Raw genomic sequence first — 14202 nt, 5'->3', positions numbered from 1 at the left:
TCGGGGGGGAGAGGGAGGAGTGGACCGTGGGGAAGGGAGTGGGGGTCATGGGATGGGGACGACGGGATCGGGATCGAGCCCGATCCAGATCGTGGGGGCGGCGGCGGGGGGGGGGAATGGGAGTGGTGCTAGGGTTCGGGTTGGGGGAGGGGGCTAAGCAGGAGGGTCGGGTGGGCCGTTTCAGTAGGGTCGGCCGGATGGGTGGGATGGGCCAAGGCCCATGGGGAGCCGCGGGGGTTTCCTTTCTTTTGTTTTGTTTTTTACTTTTTATTTAATTCTTTTCTGTTTTAAATCAGTTTAAATTATTTAGACATTTTCTAAAAATGTGTTTACTTCACCATAATTATCTATGCAATATTTGACACGGTCCGAACATTTTTGTTTTAAAGTTTGAAAACTTTGTTTGTTTGCCAAAAATTCAAGTTTGAATTCGAATCGTTTTCGAACTAATGCGAGATTAGCCACAGTAATCAAGGTGACGTGGCAACACTAGCAGAGGATCACTGTAGCTTAATTACCCGGGCGTCACAATTCTCCTCCACTACAAGAAATCTCGTCCCGAGATTTAAGCGGTGGAGTAAGGGGCGAAGGTGTTGGTAGCTAAAAACCTAACGAGTCTTCTCGGTCTTGGCTTCCCTTTCGAAGAGGTTGATCCCTTTCGTTGATGTCTTCATTTCACTGCTTCAGGTCACCATGATCAATTTGTCATCCTTTCTTCGGGATCTCCATCGTACTTACGAATAGGTAAGGGGCAGCTCTACAACGATAGGATGTTACAAGGGAAAATCTTCTGGGGGTTTCCCAAGTATGAACATATGAGTATCTCTCGAGTTGAACAAATGAAACACATCGAGAGCAAAGTAAGACGGTGCAATAAGAAGTTTCAAGCGGATAGGCAATCGTTCATTGCCTGAAACAGAGTGTGAATGGGGTTCAGAGCAACAGGAATAAGTATTGTGTCCGATACCAGAATAGAGCATTAGGAAGGTGGCCCGTGAATTAAATATGAAGCCAAGCGTGGGAAATAACCATTAGTAACAGGGCTGTACAGGAGAGTCAGGTTTTGATCCTGTGGAACTGTGGGTTATGGGCCCACCATGTGGGTTAAACGTTGAGAGAGCGGTGACATCTTGCACGGTTATGATAGCAAGGCATGCCAGAGAATAACCTGTCAGTTAGGTCGGTAACAACGTCGATACCAAGGGCGAGGGACGAAGAGAACCATTTTCCTGCTCGTTGAACGAGGCGGGCCAATAGGCAAGGTTCTCGTCCATTGGTGGCTACCGAAATGTCATCAACAATAGTAACAGGGTCTTGCTGACAGAATTGTACACCGAGGTATATTCATAAGCAGGAGAATATTACTGCTTAGATCATATAGATCACAAGAAAGGTTAAACCAAATAATGGAAAGGAAAATATGGTTATCAGATTAAGCAGAACAATGGAAAGGAAAATGTGTTTAAACACATATTTCAGGGTATATCCTTCCCAAGGACAAGCAGTGCATGATATCCACGACAGGATATAATGTAGAAAACTCCTTAGGTAGGGGAGAGAAATTTCATGACATTACCCATACAGCGGTGTTTGGATAATTTAGCAGGAAACATTTAGCATTGGCTTCAAATGTCCTTGTTGAAAATCGAAGTACCACAAACATGCTTCGAGATAGCATTACATGGTCTTCAAGCAAGTTAAGGCTTTGGAAACAAAAAGGGTCCATCAGGAAGAACTTATAGAATAAGTCTTACAATTTCCTCATGGGTGAATGGATAACCTTGCTGAAAAGGAATCTATAATGATAGGTCCTCCAGACGGGGGGGGGGGGGGTGCTAGGCATGACATCATGTTACCGGGTCATCAAAGGATCAACATCATAACTCTTGGAAAGTTGTCCCAACCATCATATCCGACCAAGATTCAGATCCGATTGGTGTCATGATACCTCAGATTCAGGGGGTCCGAGAGGAAAAGGTGCAACACAAATCGACGAAATGACATTGCAAGATTCTCGAGAAATGAACTATGGGAGCGGGTTTCTGAAGCAATAGTTCACCATTAAACCAAGGAGAGGACAAGGAGGTGTCTGGTGAACTCAGCGGCAATTCACCGATATTCCCAAAAGATGGATTTCCACCATTAGGTGAACAAGGGGATAACATTTGTCAGATCAAATGATATAAGGAGTATGCTCGAGGAAAACATACACAAGTAAACATTGGTTGAAAGGTGCGCCCGAAATATGGGTTGGGTTGCACGACCAATGTCAGAATGGTGATTCAGTAATCAATAGCCTAAGAATAAACTTTCGACCATTAACTTCAAAAATAGGGTTGCTAGAAGGAAAGAATCCAAACAACACCGTTCACTTGTTGGAATTAACACGGGGACCAAGAAAGAATGGTGATGGTGAGAGGTATTTCCATGTCAAGAATTCTCAAGAGGTGGAACAAATCTCAGAACATTCTCGACATAAGGGATGGTAATACTCCCGAGGTAAGGAAGATCAACTGCTGGGTAGCAGTGATCTCAAGGTTTACACAAAGCGCGAACAAGTTGTGTTGAACGAAAGGCAATAAAGTGGTCGATGAGAACAGGAATCATCGAGGGGCAAGGATGGTATTACCCATCATGAGTTCAATTGAATTCCTGGAAGAGCTCATAAGGTTGATGGTGATCACGACACAATTGTCGAGAGATTTCATGCAGATGTAGTCAATCAGCGACGACATCAAGTCAAAGGAATAATGAAGCAAGAGGTTATTGGAACCACAGTTACGACACAAACTCGAACTCAAGCTTGTTGTTTAAGGTGAAAGGTTATGACGAGGAAAATCGACGTAAGGTTAGTTCATCGTCGAAAATTGGTGCTCCGAGAATAAGGACCAGGTAGCACCGTTAGAATTCGTCACGACATCGATATAGCCAAACAGGCTAGGGATGGCGTGATCGGGTAACAAACTCGTACTTATAGAAGCTTGCTGAAGAGTTGTTGAACCATAGAGCGGACTCGGTTCAGTTATCGGTGTCTTTGAGTGTTCAGTAACACAGAGCCCGCGAAAAATTGGAATCAGTGGGAAGGTAGCACTTGATGAAGAACTCATAAGAAGTTATGCAGTTCCATGATAATCTCGAGATACCAGGGGGGTAATACTCGACACAAGATCAAAGTAAAGGTTGGTCTGGTGTATTGATCCATAGAAGACAACTGTTTTAACTTGTCCGTGAAATGAGATCAAAGAAGAACAATCATGGTCGGAACCACGATTGCAAAAGGCCAGATCCTAGATATAAGAGGAGCTTATACCAAAGGAATAATTCATTTAAGAGAAGCTTTAATGATAAGATCTACATCGTGTCCATGGGCATGAACACAAGTTCAAGGTCGACTCCCACTTCCTCAATGCATAATCTTCCATTCACCTCTCGTATTTCGAAGATGACATTAGTTGTTGAAAGTTTTACCTGGTGCAATACCAGATAAGTATGACTCGTGAAATCTTTCGGGTTCACACGGTTTAGAGAAGGCATATGTTCAACCCATAGGGGCTTCTTAGAAACATATACCACAAGTTTCAAGAGTAAATAACACAAGCCCGAAAGAAGAGCATGGTTGGCCAAGCAGAGGATACAACTTAACAAAGGCAATATGTATCAGGGGAAGAACTCACAAGGTGATCAAATGTGAAGGACACTGTCGGATAACAATCCAACAAAGGACTTGATAGTCCACAAAGGACCTGATATGAGTATCGGTACTCAACCAGAAGAGGAAGGAATGCAAATGCAACAGGTTATGGAATCATCTGAATAATTCAAAGCTTAAATAAAAAGGAATTATGATTTCCACAACAAAGGATCAGAAGCAGACGTTCTGATCAAGGATGGATCAATTGAATATACCAGAGGCACAATCGACGACAGGTAGTTTGGTCGAGAACCAGCTCATGTTTGAAAGACGTCTGAGCTGGAGAGATAATTTAAAAGGATCAACTGATGATTACTTGCATTCGCCACATATTGAGTCAACAGACTCAAAATGATAATGACAAGGAATGTCAATAAGATTTCTATACTTATGGGATTATTCATAATGAAAGCAAACAAGAAATTCCAGAGCAATAGGTTGCTGAGGATTTTTGGAATATCGGGTGGTATTTCGAAGACTTTTGTGTAACACATAAACAACTGGGGGATGAGCGGATATTCTATAAATGCGAGAATTAACCGTAGGGGTATTCAAGTGACAAGAACAGCAAGGCAGTAAGCTCAAGGGATTATCGAAACAACGACGAGTGTTTCGGGATATCTTGTAATAACAAGACCAACTGGGAATAAAAGTAAAAAATGACAGGTGTAAGTATTTATCCATAGGGATTTTTCGGTGGTAGGGAATTGCAAATGCGATGAACATAAGTTCTCGGGTTAACAGCGGAGAGTATCTTCACGGTCTTCTGGTGCAGCAGACGATCATCAGTAACAAGGGGCTCTCCGGGTGAAAGTGACAACGAGATCCTATTGTTAGATTTAGTAAACTTCATTTAACCCGAATAGAGGAGAGATCAGAGTCCCAGAGTAAAGGTCGAGGAGTAAAAGATCCTACTACCACCCAATGGCGACGTGTGCCCGTAAGACACACAGCCATGTTAGTAAAAGTTTTGCAATGTCTAGACTCAACTTCGGCCAAGGAGTTGGAAAGGGGGATTCCTACAGGCAGTCGGCTCTGATACCAACTTGTGACGCCCCCGATTTAATCGTACACTAATCATGCACGCAAATGTGTACGATCAAGATCAGGGACTCACGAGAAGATATCACAACACAACTCTACAAATAAAATAAGTCATACAAGCATCATAATACAAGCCAGGGGCCTCGAGGGCTCGAATACAAGTGCTCGATCATAGACGAGTCAGCGGAAGCAACAATATCTGAGTACAGACATAAGTTAAACAAGTTTGCCTTAAGAAGGCTAGCACAAACTGGGATACAGATCGAAAGAGGCGCAGGCCTCCTGCCTGGGATCCTCCTAAACTACTCCAAGTCGTCGTCGGCGGGCAGCACGTAGTAGTAGGCACCTCCGGTGTAGTAGGGGTCGTCGTCGACGGTGGCGTCTGACTCCTGGACTCCAGCATCTGGTTGCGACAACCACGAAGAAGGAAAGGGAAAAAAGGGGGGAGAAAGCAACCGTGAGTACTCATCCAAAGTACTCGCAAGCAAGGAACTACACTACATATGCATGGGTATATGTGTAAAGGGCCATATCAGTGGACTGAACTGCAGAATGCCAGAATAAGAGGGGGATAGCTAGTCTTATCGAAGACTACGCTTCGGGTCACCTTCGTCTTGCAACAGGTATAAGAGAGTAGATTGAAGTCCTTCAAGTAGCATATCCAGGTAGCATCTCATAGCATAATCCTACCCGGCGATCCCCTCCTCATATCCCTGAGGTAGAGCGACCACCGGTTGTATCTGGCACTTGGAAGGGTGTGTTTTATTAAGTATCCGGTTCTAGTTGTCATAAGGTCAAGGTACAACTCCAAGTCGTCCTGTTACCGAAGATCACGGCTATTCGAATAGATTAAACTTCCCTGCAGGGGTGCACCACATAGCCCAACACGCTCGATCCCATTTGGCCGGACACACTTTCCTGGGTCATGCCCGGCCTCGGAAGATCAACACGTCGCAGCCCCACCTAGGCAAAACAGAGAGGCCAGCACGCCGGTCTAAACCTAAGCGCGCAGGGGTCTGGGCCCATCGCCCTGAGCACACCTGCACGTTGCGTGGGCGGCCGAAAGCAGACCTAGCCTAGTGGCGTTCCAGTCCAATTCGGCGCGCGCCGCTCCGTCGCTGACGTCTGAAATGCTTCGGCTGATACCACGACGTCGGGATACCCATAACTACTCCCACGTAGATGGTTAGTGCGTATAGGCTCGTAGCCAGACTCAGATCAAATACCAAGATCTCGTTAAGCGTGTTAAGTGTCCGCGAACGCCGAACAAGGCCAGGCCCACCTGTCTCCTAGGTGGTCTCAACCTGCCCTGTCGCTCCGCCACAAAGTAACAGTCGGGGGCCGTCGGGAACTCAGGCCCACCACTACCTGGATGGAGCCACCTGCCCCTTCAGCCCCCATCTCCAAGCAGTATCACAGGTAATGTAACAGTGTAAAGTATATAGTATATGCCCGTGATCACCTCCCAAGTGATCACGGCCCGATAGTATAGCAAGGCAGACTGACAAGAATGTAGGGCCAATGATGATAAACTAGCATCCTATACTAAGCATTTAGGATTGCAGGTAAGGTATCAACAGATGTAGCGACAATGTCAGGCTATGCATCAGAATAGGATTAACGAAAGCAATAACATGCTACACTACTCTAATGCAAGCAGTATAGAGTAGAATAGGCGATATCTGGTGATCAAAGGGGGGGCTTGCCTGGTTGCTCAGACAAGGAGGGGTCGTCGGTGACGTAGTCGTACTCGGTGGCATCAGCGTCGGTCTCGTAGTCTACCGGAGAGAAGAGGGGAAGAAATAATGAATACAGAGCAAACAAAGCATCACAAAATATAACAAGGCAATACGCGGTGTTCGGTGTGCCCTAACGTGGTAGTAGGTGATACCGGTGAAGGGGGAAAAACATCCGGGAAAGTATTCCCGGGGTTCCGTGTTTTCGGGCAGAGGAGCCGGAGGGGGGGGGGGGAAGTTGCGAGTTTGATAGGTTAGGGGGGGTGTGGCGGACGAACGGGTTGCGTATCCGGAATCGTCTCGTCGTTCTGAGCAACTTTCATGTTGAAAATATTTTCATCTGAGCTACGGTTTATTTTATATTAATTTTTAAAAGATATTATTAATTTCTTGAATTTAATTAATTATTTAATTAAATTCGAAATTGGATTTATGACATCGGCATGATGTCATGCTGATGTCAGCAGTCAACAGGGGTTGACTGGTCAACCTGATCAGTGGGTCCTGCTTGTCATTGACTGAGATTAACTAAAACAGATTAATTAGTTTAATTAGTAATTAGGTTAATCTAATCAGGATTAGTTTAGTTAAACGGGATTATTAACTTAATTAATTTGCTAATTAATTAACTGATAATTTGTTTATTTACTTTAAATTCTCTTCTCTTTTTTTTTTAAGGGACGGCCCACCTGTCAGGGGCACAATGTGCCCCTGCAGTGGTTGTGTGTACGCGGGGGAAAAGGGAGACAGAGGACTCCGGCGGCCTCATCTAGGAGCCACGGCGAGCTCCGGCGGGGCGCGCGGCCGTCAGCCGAACGCAGCGACCAGAGGCACGCGAGGTGCGACGTGGTATCCGGTAGCAGCAGGCAGAAGGGCGAGCGCGGCGGACGGGTGAGGCACGGCGGGTGCAGCGGGACGGCGACGTCATGCCGGAATGCGACCCCGGCGACAAAATGTTCATCTGCGAACACTTGGAGAACCAGCACGACGAGGCGCGTGCAGTGGTGTAAGTGGTTCGTGTAGGGGCGGGTGAAAGTGACCATGACGACGACGTCCGACAGTGGTGACGACTTGCCCTCGTCGGAGGTGAGCCAACGGGGCACGGGGAGGAGTGAGAAGAGGGTGAGGAGGACCGTGAGCTCACAGCGATGCTCGAGGAGGGGCTCGGTGAGGGTGATGGTGCAGCATCCGCAGCGGATCCGGCGATGGCGTGCGGCGGCCAGCGTCGGGGAAGAAGCAGCGGGTGATGTGAGGGCGGCCTCCCAGCTCCGATCCAATGGCATAGATGAAGGAGAAGACGATGGCGCTCCTCCCGGTCAGACTCTCTGGGCGCGGGAAGGACGATGGCCACGCGGCGACCGTGGACAAGGTAACGACGATGGCGACGCCCTCTGGATCGAAGGGAGAGACGGGCGTCGGTGTTGGGTCGGTTACCCCCGATCCAGATCGGGGGGAGAGGGAGGAGTGGACCGTGGGGAAGGGAGTGGGGGTCGTGGGATGGGGACGACGGGATCGGGATCGAGCCCGATCCAGATCGTGGGGGCGGCGGCGGGGGGGGGGGGGGAATGGGAGTGGTGCTAGGGTTCGGGTTGGGGGAGGGGGCTAAGCAGGAGGGTCGGGTGGGCCGTTTCAGTAGGGTCGGCCGGATGGGTGGGATGGGCCAAGGCCCATGGGGAGCCGCGGGGGTTTCCTTTCTTTTGTTTTGTTTTTTACTTTTTATTTAATTCTTTTCTGTTTTAAATCAGTTTAAATTATTTAGACATTTTCTAAAAATGTGTTTACTTCACCATAATTATCTATGCAATATTTGACACGGTCCGAACATTTTTGTTTTAAAGTTTGAAAACTTTGTTTGTTTGCCAAAAATTCAAGTTTGAATTCGAATCGTTTTCGAACTAATGTGAGATTAGCCACAGTAATCAAGGTGACGTGGCAACACTAGCAGAGGATCACTGTAGCTTAATTACCCGGGTGTCACACCTAGGAAGGGGATTGGTCTTCATCAGGGGGCGCGTGATGGGGATTCTTGCATGGAAAACAAAAAAATCTACAAAACACTCAAGATATATTCTATGGAGATGCTAGCAGCGAGAGGGAGAGACTACATACCCTTATAAACCAAAAGTGTCATACGTATGGATCGGTCATACACTTCATAATGACCTTGGCGTAGTCGTACTCCCTTCGCGATCCAATCCAATCCAGCATCGCACGAACGGCACCTCCCAGATATTCACACGTGCGGATCGGCGATGTCTCTTCCTCCTTGATGCAGAAAGCGGGGGTGGAGAGTGATGTCTACTACACAACCTTCTTCTTGTAGACGTTGTTGGGCCTCCAAGTGCAGAGGTTTGTAGGACAATAGCAAATTTCCCTCAAGTGGATGACCTAAGGTTTATCAATCTGTGGGAGGTGTAGGATGATGATGGTCTCTCTCAAGCAACCCTGCAACCAAATAACAAAGAGTCTCTTGTGTCCCCAACTCACCCAATACAATGGTAAATTATATAGGTGCACTAGTTTGGTGAAGAGATGGTGATACAAGTGCAATATGGATGGTAGATATAGGTTTTTGTAATATGAAATTATAAAAACAGTAAGGTAACTAATGATAAAAGTGAGCGTAAACGGTATTGCAATGCTAGGAAACAAGGCATAGGGTTCATACTTTCACTAGTGCAAATTCTCTTAACAAAAATAACACAATTGGATCATATAACTATCCCTCAACATGCAACAAAGAGTCACTCCAAAGCCACTAATAGCGGAGAACAAACGAAGAGATTATGGTAGGGTACGAAACCACCTCAAAGTTATCCTTTCTTGTCTATCTATTCAAGAGTCCGTAGTAAAATAACATGAAGCTATTCTTTCCGTTCAATCTATCATAGAGTTCATACTAGAATAACACCTTAAGACACAAATCAACCAAAACCCTAATGTCACCTAGATACTCCATTGTCACCTCAAGTATCTGTGGGCATGATTATACGATATGCATCACACAATCTCAGATTCATCTATTCAACCAACACAAAGTACTTCAAAGAGTGCCCCAAAGTTTCAACCGGAGAGTCAAGACGAAAACGTGTGTCAACCTCTATGCATAGGTTCATGGGCAGAACCCGCAAGTTGATCACCAAAACATACATCAAGTGGATCACGTGATATCCCATTGTCACCACAGATAAGCACGACAAGACATACATCAAGTGTTCTCAAATCCTTAAAGACTCAATCTGACAAGATAACTTCAAAGGGAGAAGTCAATTCATCACAAGAGAGTAGAGGGGGGCGAAACATCATAAGATCCAACTATAATAGCAAAGCTCGCGATACATCAAGATCGTGCCATGGAGAGAACACGAGAGAGAGAGAGAGATCAAACACATAGCTACTGGTGCATACCCTCAGCCCCGAGGGTGAACTACTCCCTCCTCGTCATGGAGAGCGCTGGGATGATGAAGATGGCCACCAGTGAGGGAACCCCCCCTCCGGCAGGGTGCCGGAACAGGCTCCCGAGAGGTTTTTGGTGGCTACAGAGGCTTGCGGCGACGGAACTCCCGATCTATTGTTCGTTTTGATATTTTTAGGGTATATGGGAATATATAGGCGAAAGAAATCGGTCCGGGGAGCCATGAGGGGCCCACGAGACAGGGGGGCGCGCCCAGTAGGAGGGCGCTCCCCCCACCCTTGTGGCCACCTCGAAGCTTCCTTGACTTCGACTCTAAGTCTCCTGGATCACGTTCTTTCCAAAAATCACGCTCCCGAAGGTTTCATTCCATTTGGACTCCGTTTGATATTGCTTTTCTTCGAAACACTGAAATAGGCAAGAAAACAGCAATATGGGCTGGGCCTCCGGTTAATAGGTTAGTCCCAAAAATAATATAAGGGCCTGTTTGGCAGCTCCCCAACTCCAATAAATCCTCAAATCTAGCTTCGTTTTATGATCGCCGGCTTCTGGGGCGAGCGCTAGCGCTCAGAAATTCGTTCGGCCCCTCGCTCCATCTTCTCGTACGTGTTGGCAGGCCAACCTGGCTGGGCGGGCCGGATCCCAGCCGGCTCAACTGGTAAGGTGGCCTTAGGGCCCAGTCGAACACACGAAAACAGGGAAACAAAAGTAGCGAACCGGTATGTGACCCCTCGATTCACTTCGCGGTGGCAGCTGCTCGTAAATAACGACAACTCCAAATTCCCGATTTCTGAGATCGCCGAAACCATCGCTCCGATTTTTTGTACGTGTGTGCCGCTCCGCTCCAGGAAGCCAGCTTCTTGGAGCTGGGTCGTTCGGGCTAGCTCCGCTCGCAGATTTGCGGAAGCTAGGATCCAGCGAGCTACCGAACATGCCCTAAAAGTGTATAATAAAGCCCATAATCATTCAAAATAGATAATAATATAGCACGAATGCTTCATAAATTATAGATACGTTGGATACGTATCAGCATCCCCAAGCTTAATTCTTGCTCGTCCTTGAGTAGGTAAATGATAAAAGAAAGAATTTATGAAGTGTGAATGCTAGCAGGTGCACAAGTTTGATCAATGATAATTTCAATCACCTTTTCTAGCATGATTATATGTCATAACAGTAGTTCATCTCATAAAACTTCTCAAGATCATATACCATAAACTTTATTGAAAACTAGCAAACTTCATTCTTAGTCATCAAACAATTGCAATTCATCTTATTTTTAGGAAGGGTCTATGTCAGAGCTTTGATTTAGCAAACTCCACATACTCAACTATCATATAGTCTTCTACAATTGCTAACACTCACGCAATACTTATGGTTATGGAGTTTTAATCGGACATTGAGAAAGATAGGGGCTTATAGTGTTGCCTCCCAACGTATTCACCTTTGTGTGATGTCAACAATAATAGTTCATGCTAACTTACATCCAAATAATATAGGGCACATCTGGGCTATTCTGTTACGCGTAACAGAATATTATTCTGTTACCCTTTTTGAACTGACGTGGTTCGCAGTTTGGACTGACGTGTTTTTCAACAAGAACTGATCTTCCTGCGTGCACGACGGACGGAAATAGGGGATGCAACGTGGAGCTTCCGGTCGTTCCCCGGCGCGATGTTGCGGGCCATTCGTAGCTAGAGGAGACATGTAAGGGGTTCCGCACGTCCGCACGCTTAGCTGGATGAGTTTTGCGATTTGTAGTCACCGGAGGTGACGGCGTGGGCATTTTGGCGGCGGATGTGATTTTGGGCGTCAGTGTTGACTGTGGTGTTCGTGGGCCTCAATTTACGTCGTGTTTGTCGTTTTTGATGTGAGAATTATCGGTATGTTATAGTTTTTTGAGATTTTTTTCATCTGTAATTTATGATTACAAGTTTTTGTGTTCTTGGTCGTTTCCCACGCCCGCCATGGAAATCTGTTCTTCTTTTTCTGTTGTTTTACTTTCGAATTGGTGTTGCAGGGAGAGATATAAGGACTGTATGAAAAGATTTGCGTTGTCAATTTTGCTTTTTTGAGTTGTTTCTACCCCGGATTCCCATGTTATTTTGTTGTTGGCGGAGGTTGTGTATGGCGGCTGACTGTAAGCTGCGATTTCGGGTAATCTGGTCAAACTGTGTAATTAAGTTGCGTGTTTTTCAGTGTTGTTTTGAATTGATGCATGTATGTGTAGTTGGACTGCTGCCGTGTCAAAGTTTTGTTACTATGTGTTGACATTGGAGCCGCACCGATGGCTCTACACTTTGATTATAAAGGCCGAGCCCTCTGTCAGTTTCATTCTACGAGCTGCAACCAAAGAAAAGGGAGATGGATCCTGACCTGGGAGAGGTTACAAAGGAGGAGGGGGACGCCATAGATGTGAGGGCTGCAGTAGCGGAGCAGAGGAGGAGGAGGCGCAGGCGCAGGCAGATGGCGCGACATGCTGCCGAGGAGGAACTGGAGGCAGAGTTCAACAGACAACTTGCGCGTGAGGTGATGGATACTTTCAACTCCAATGAATTGGAGCTTCTTTTCCCAGAGGGCAGGGGAAGGAACCAGATTCAGATCATTAGTTGGGCTAGGGCGAGAGCAGCCACGGCTCCACATCCATCTACCAGGGCAAAATGGCGTCGTTTCTTTGATCGTTATGACTGAAGTAGTGAATATTATGTTTTTAAGATTTTTGTTGTGAGGGAGCAGATGTTCGAATGACTAAATGAATTCAATTTTGTTTTTGTCTCTGAATGTGTTGTTTTGTCTGCATATGTTCGACATGTGCACCTTTGAACTACTTGGTTTTCTGAAGTTGAACTGATTTGCGGTCAAATGTTGGATGGCTTGTGTAATAACTATTTCCTACCAGCTGGCTGCCCATCTGCCTATTTATTATTTTTATAATCTGCGAGTATCCCTGACTATAAACGTTATCCATCTATGTGTGGTGTGTGGCCAAGTCTTCCCCTCCCTTTTATTCATTCTTCCAGAATCAGATCTAGGTTCCTCTCTCTTCTCTTTGTTGCCTTTTTCTCTGTTCTTGTGTGCTCGATGGAGGATTGTTCATGCGGATGCCTGGTAAAGATGGCGCGCATAGCTGACGGTTGTGTGTACGAGTCTGGTTTGGAGCTCACTCAGACTCAGCGGCGTGGGCAACTTTCTTGTTTGTTGTACGACAACCATGGGTTTCGTACACCCTATGTTTGTCGCCTGACGGATGGTGACTTGAAGGAATCATGGGTATGTGTTTCTATTCGTTTTGTTTTCTACTTTCTTGTTGGTTTCTGTTCGAAACCCATGGACTGGATCTGCAGTTTTGTCTTATGAATAGCCTATCTATATTTTTTAATTAGGTTTTGTTGGATTTTAACAACAGGGATTTCTGTGTGTATTTGTTCATTACTTAACAGTATTTAAACCATTTTTTGTATAATCCCTGATCTGTTTATGAATAGATGTTTTTACTGTAGGTGTATTGATATGTATATTTTTCAGTTTAGTTAGTTCACATGTCTAGTTTTGTGTTATTGTTTTGGTTCAAATTTTTTCCATTTTAGTTTGTTATGCAAATCGTTCCTATATCTGTGTAAAAATTCAGTTATGTCAGGTGTTCATTTTGTTTTGTACTCCCATGTCCATTTGCAGAAAATGTCACCCAGGATCAAGATTGTTGTTCCTAGTCCCGGTGTTCTGAAGATGGAGACTTCAGACAAGAATGGGTATCAGTTGATGGATGTTGCCTACCACATCGACTTTGATGGTTGCATCAACCTAACTACTAGGTGGAAGGAGTTTGCGGCTGAGTCTGGATTTGAGGATGGTGATGTGGTTATGGTTATGTTCTTGAGAGAAGACGACTCTCTGATGTTCAGAATTTATGTGCTGTAGGTTTAAATGTGGCAAATGACGCCGGCTTTGAGATTTGTGTATGGTTGATTATGTTGCAGTATTTTTTCTTTTAAAACATTTGCATGTGAGATGGTTGAATTGTATTGTTTTATCAGAATGGTATGGAACTAGTTATGTAATGTTTTTCCTATTGTTCTGATCAATTATAAGTGTTTTATTTATACATTCTTTATATTAGTAATGGAACAACTTCTATAGTTGAACTGATGGGCATCCTTTGTTTTGGCTGGTATATTTTTCATGTTCATAACTAGGAGACGGGTGCTATATGCTGATGATTTTTTTAGAACCCCTTTTTGTTATTGAGTTTGCTGAACTTACATTCTGTTAATGATAGTACTGCTCTATTTTAGGCTGTCAATTACCAATCAAATTTGTTTGTT

The sequence above is a fragment of the Triticum aestivum genome, chromosome 7B (genome assembly GCF_018294505.1).
Source record: "Triticum aestivum cultivar Chinese Spring chromosome 7B, IWGSC CS RefSeq v2.1, whole genome shotgun sequence".
Classification (NCBI taxonomy): domain Eukaryota; kingdom Viridiplantae; phylum Streptophyta; class Magnoliopsida; order Poales; family Poaceae; genus Triticum; species Triticum aestivum.
The sequence above is the reverse complement of the archived record's forward strand: the minus strand, read 5'-3'. Positions refer to the sequence as shown.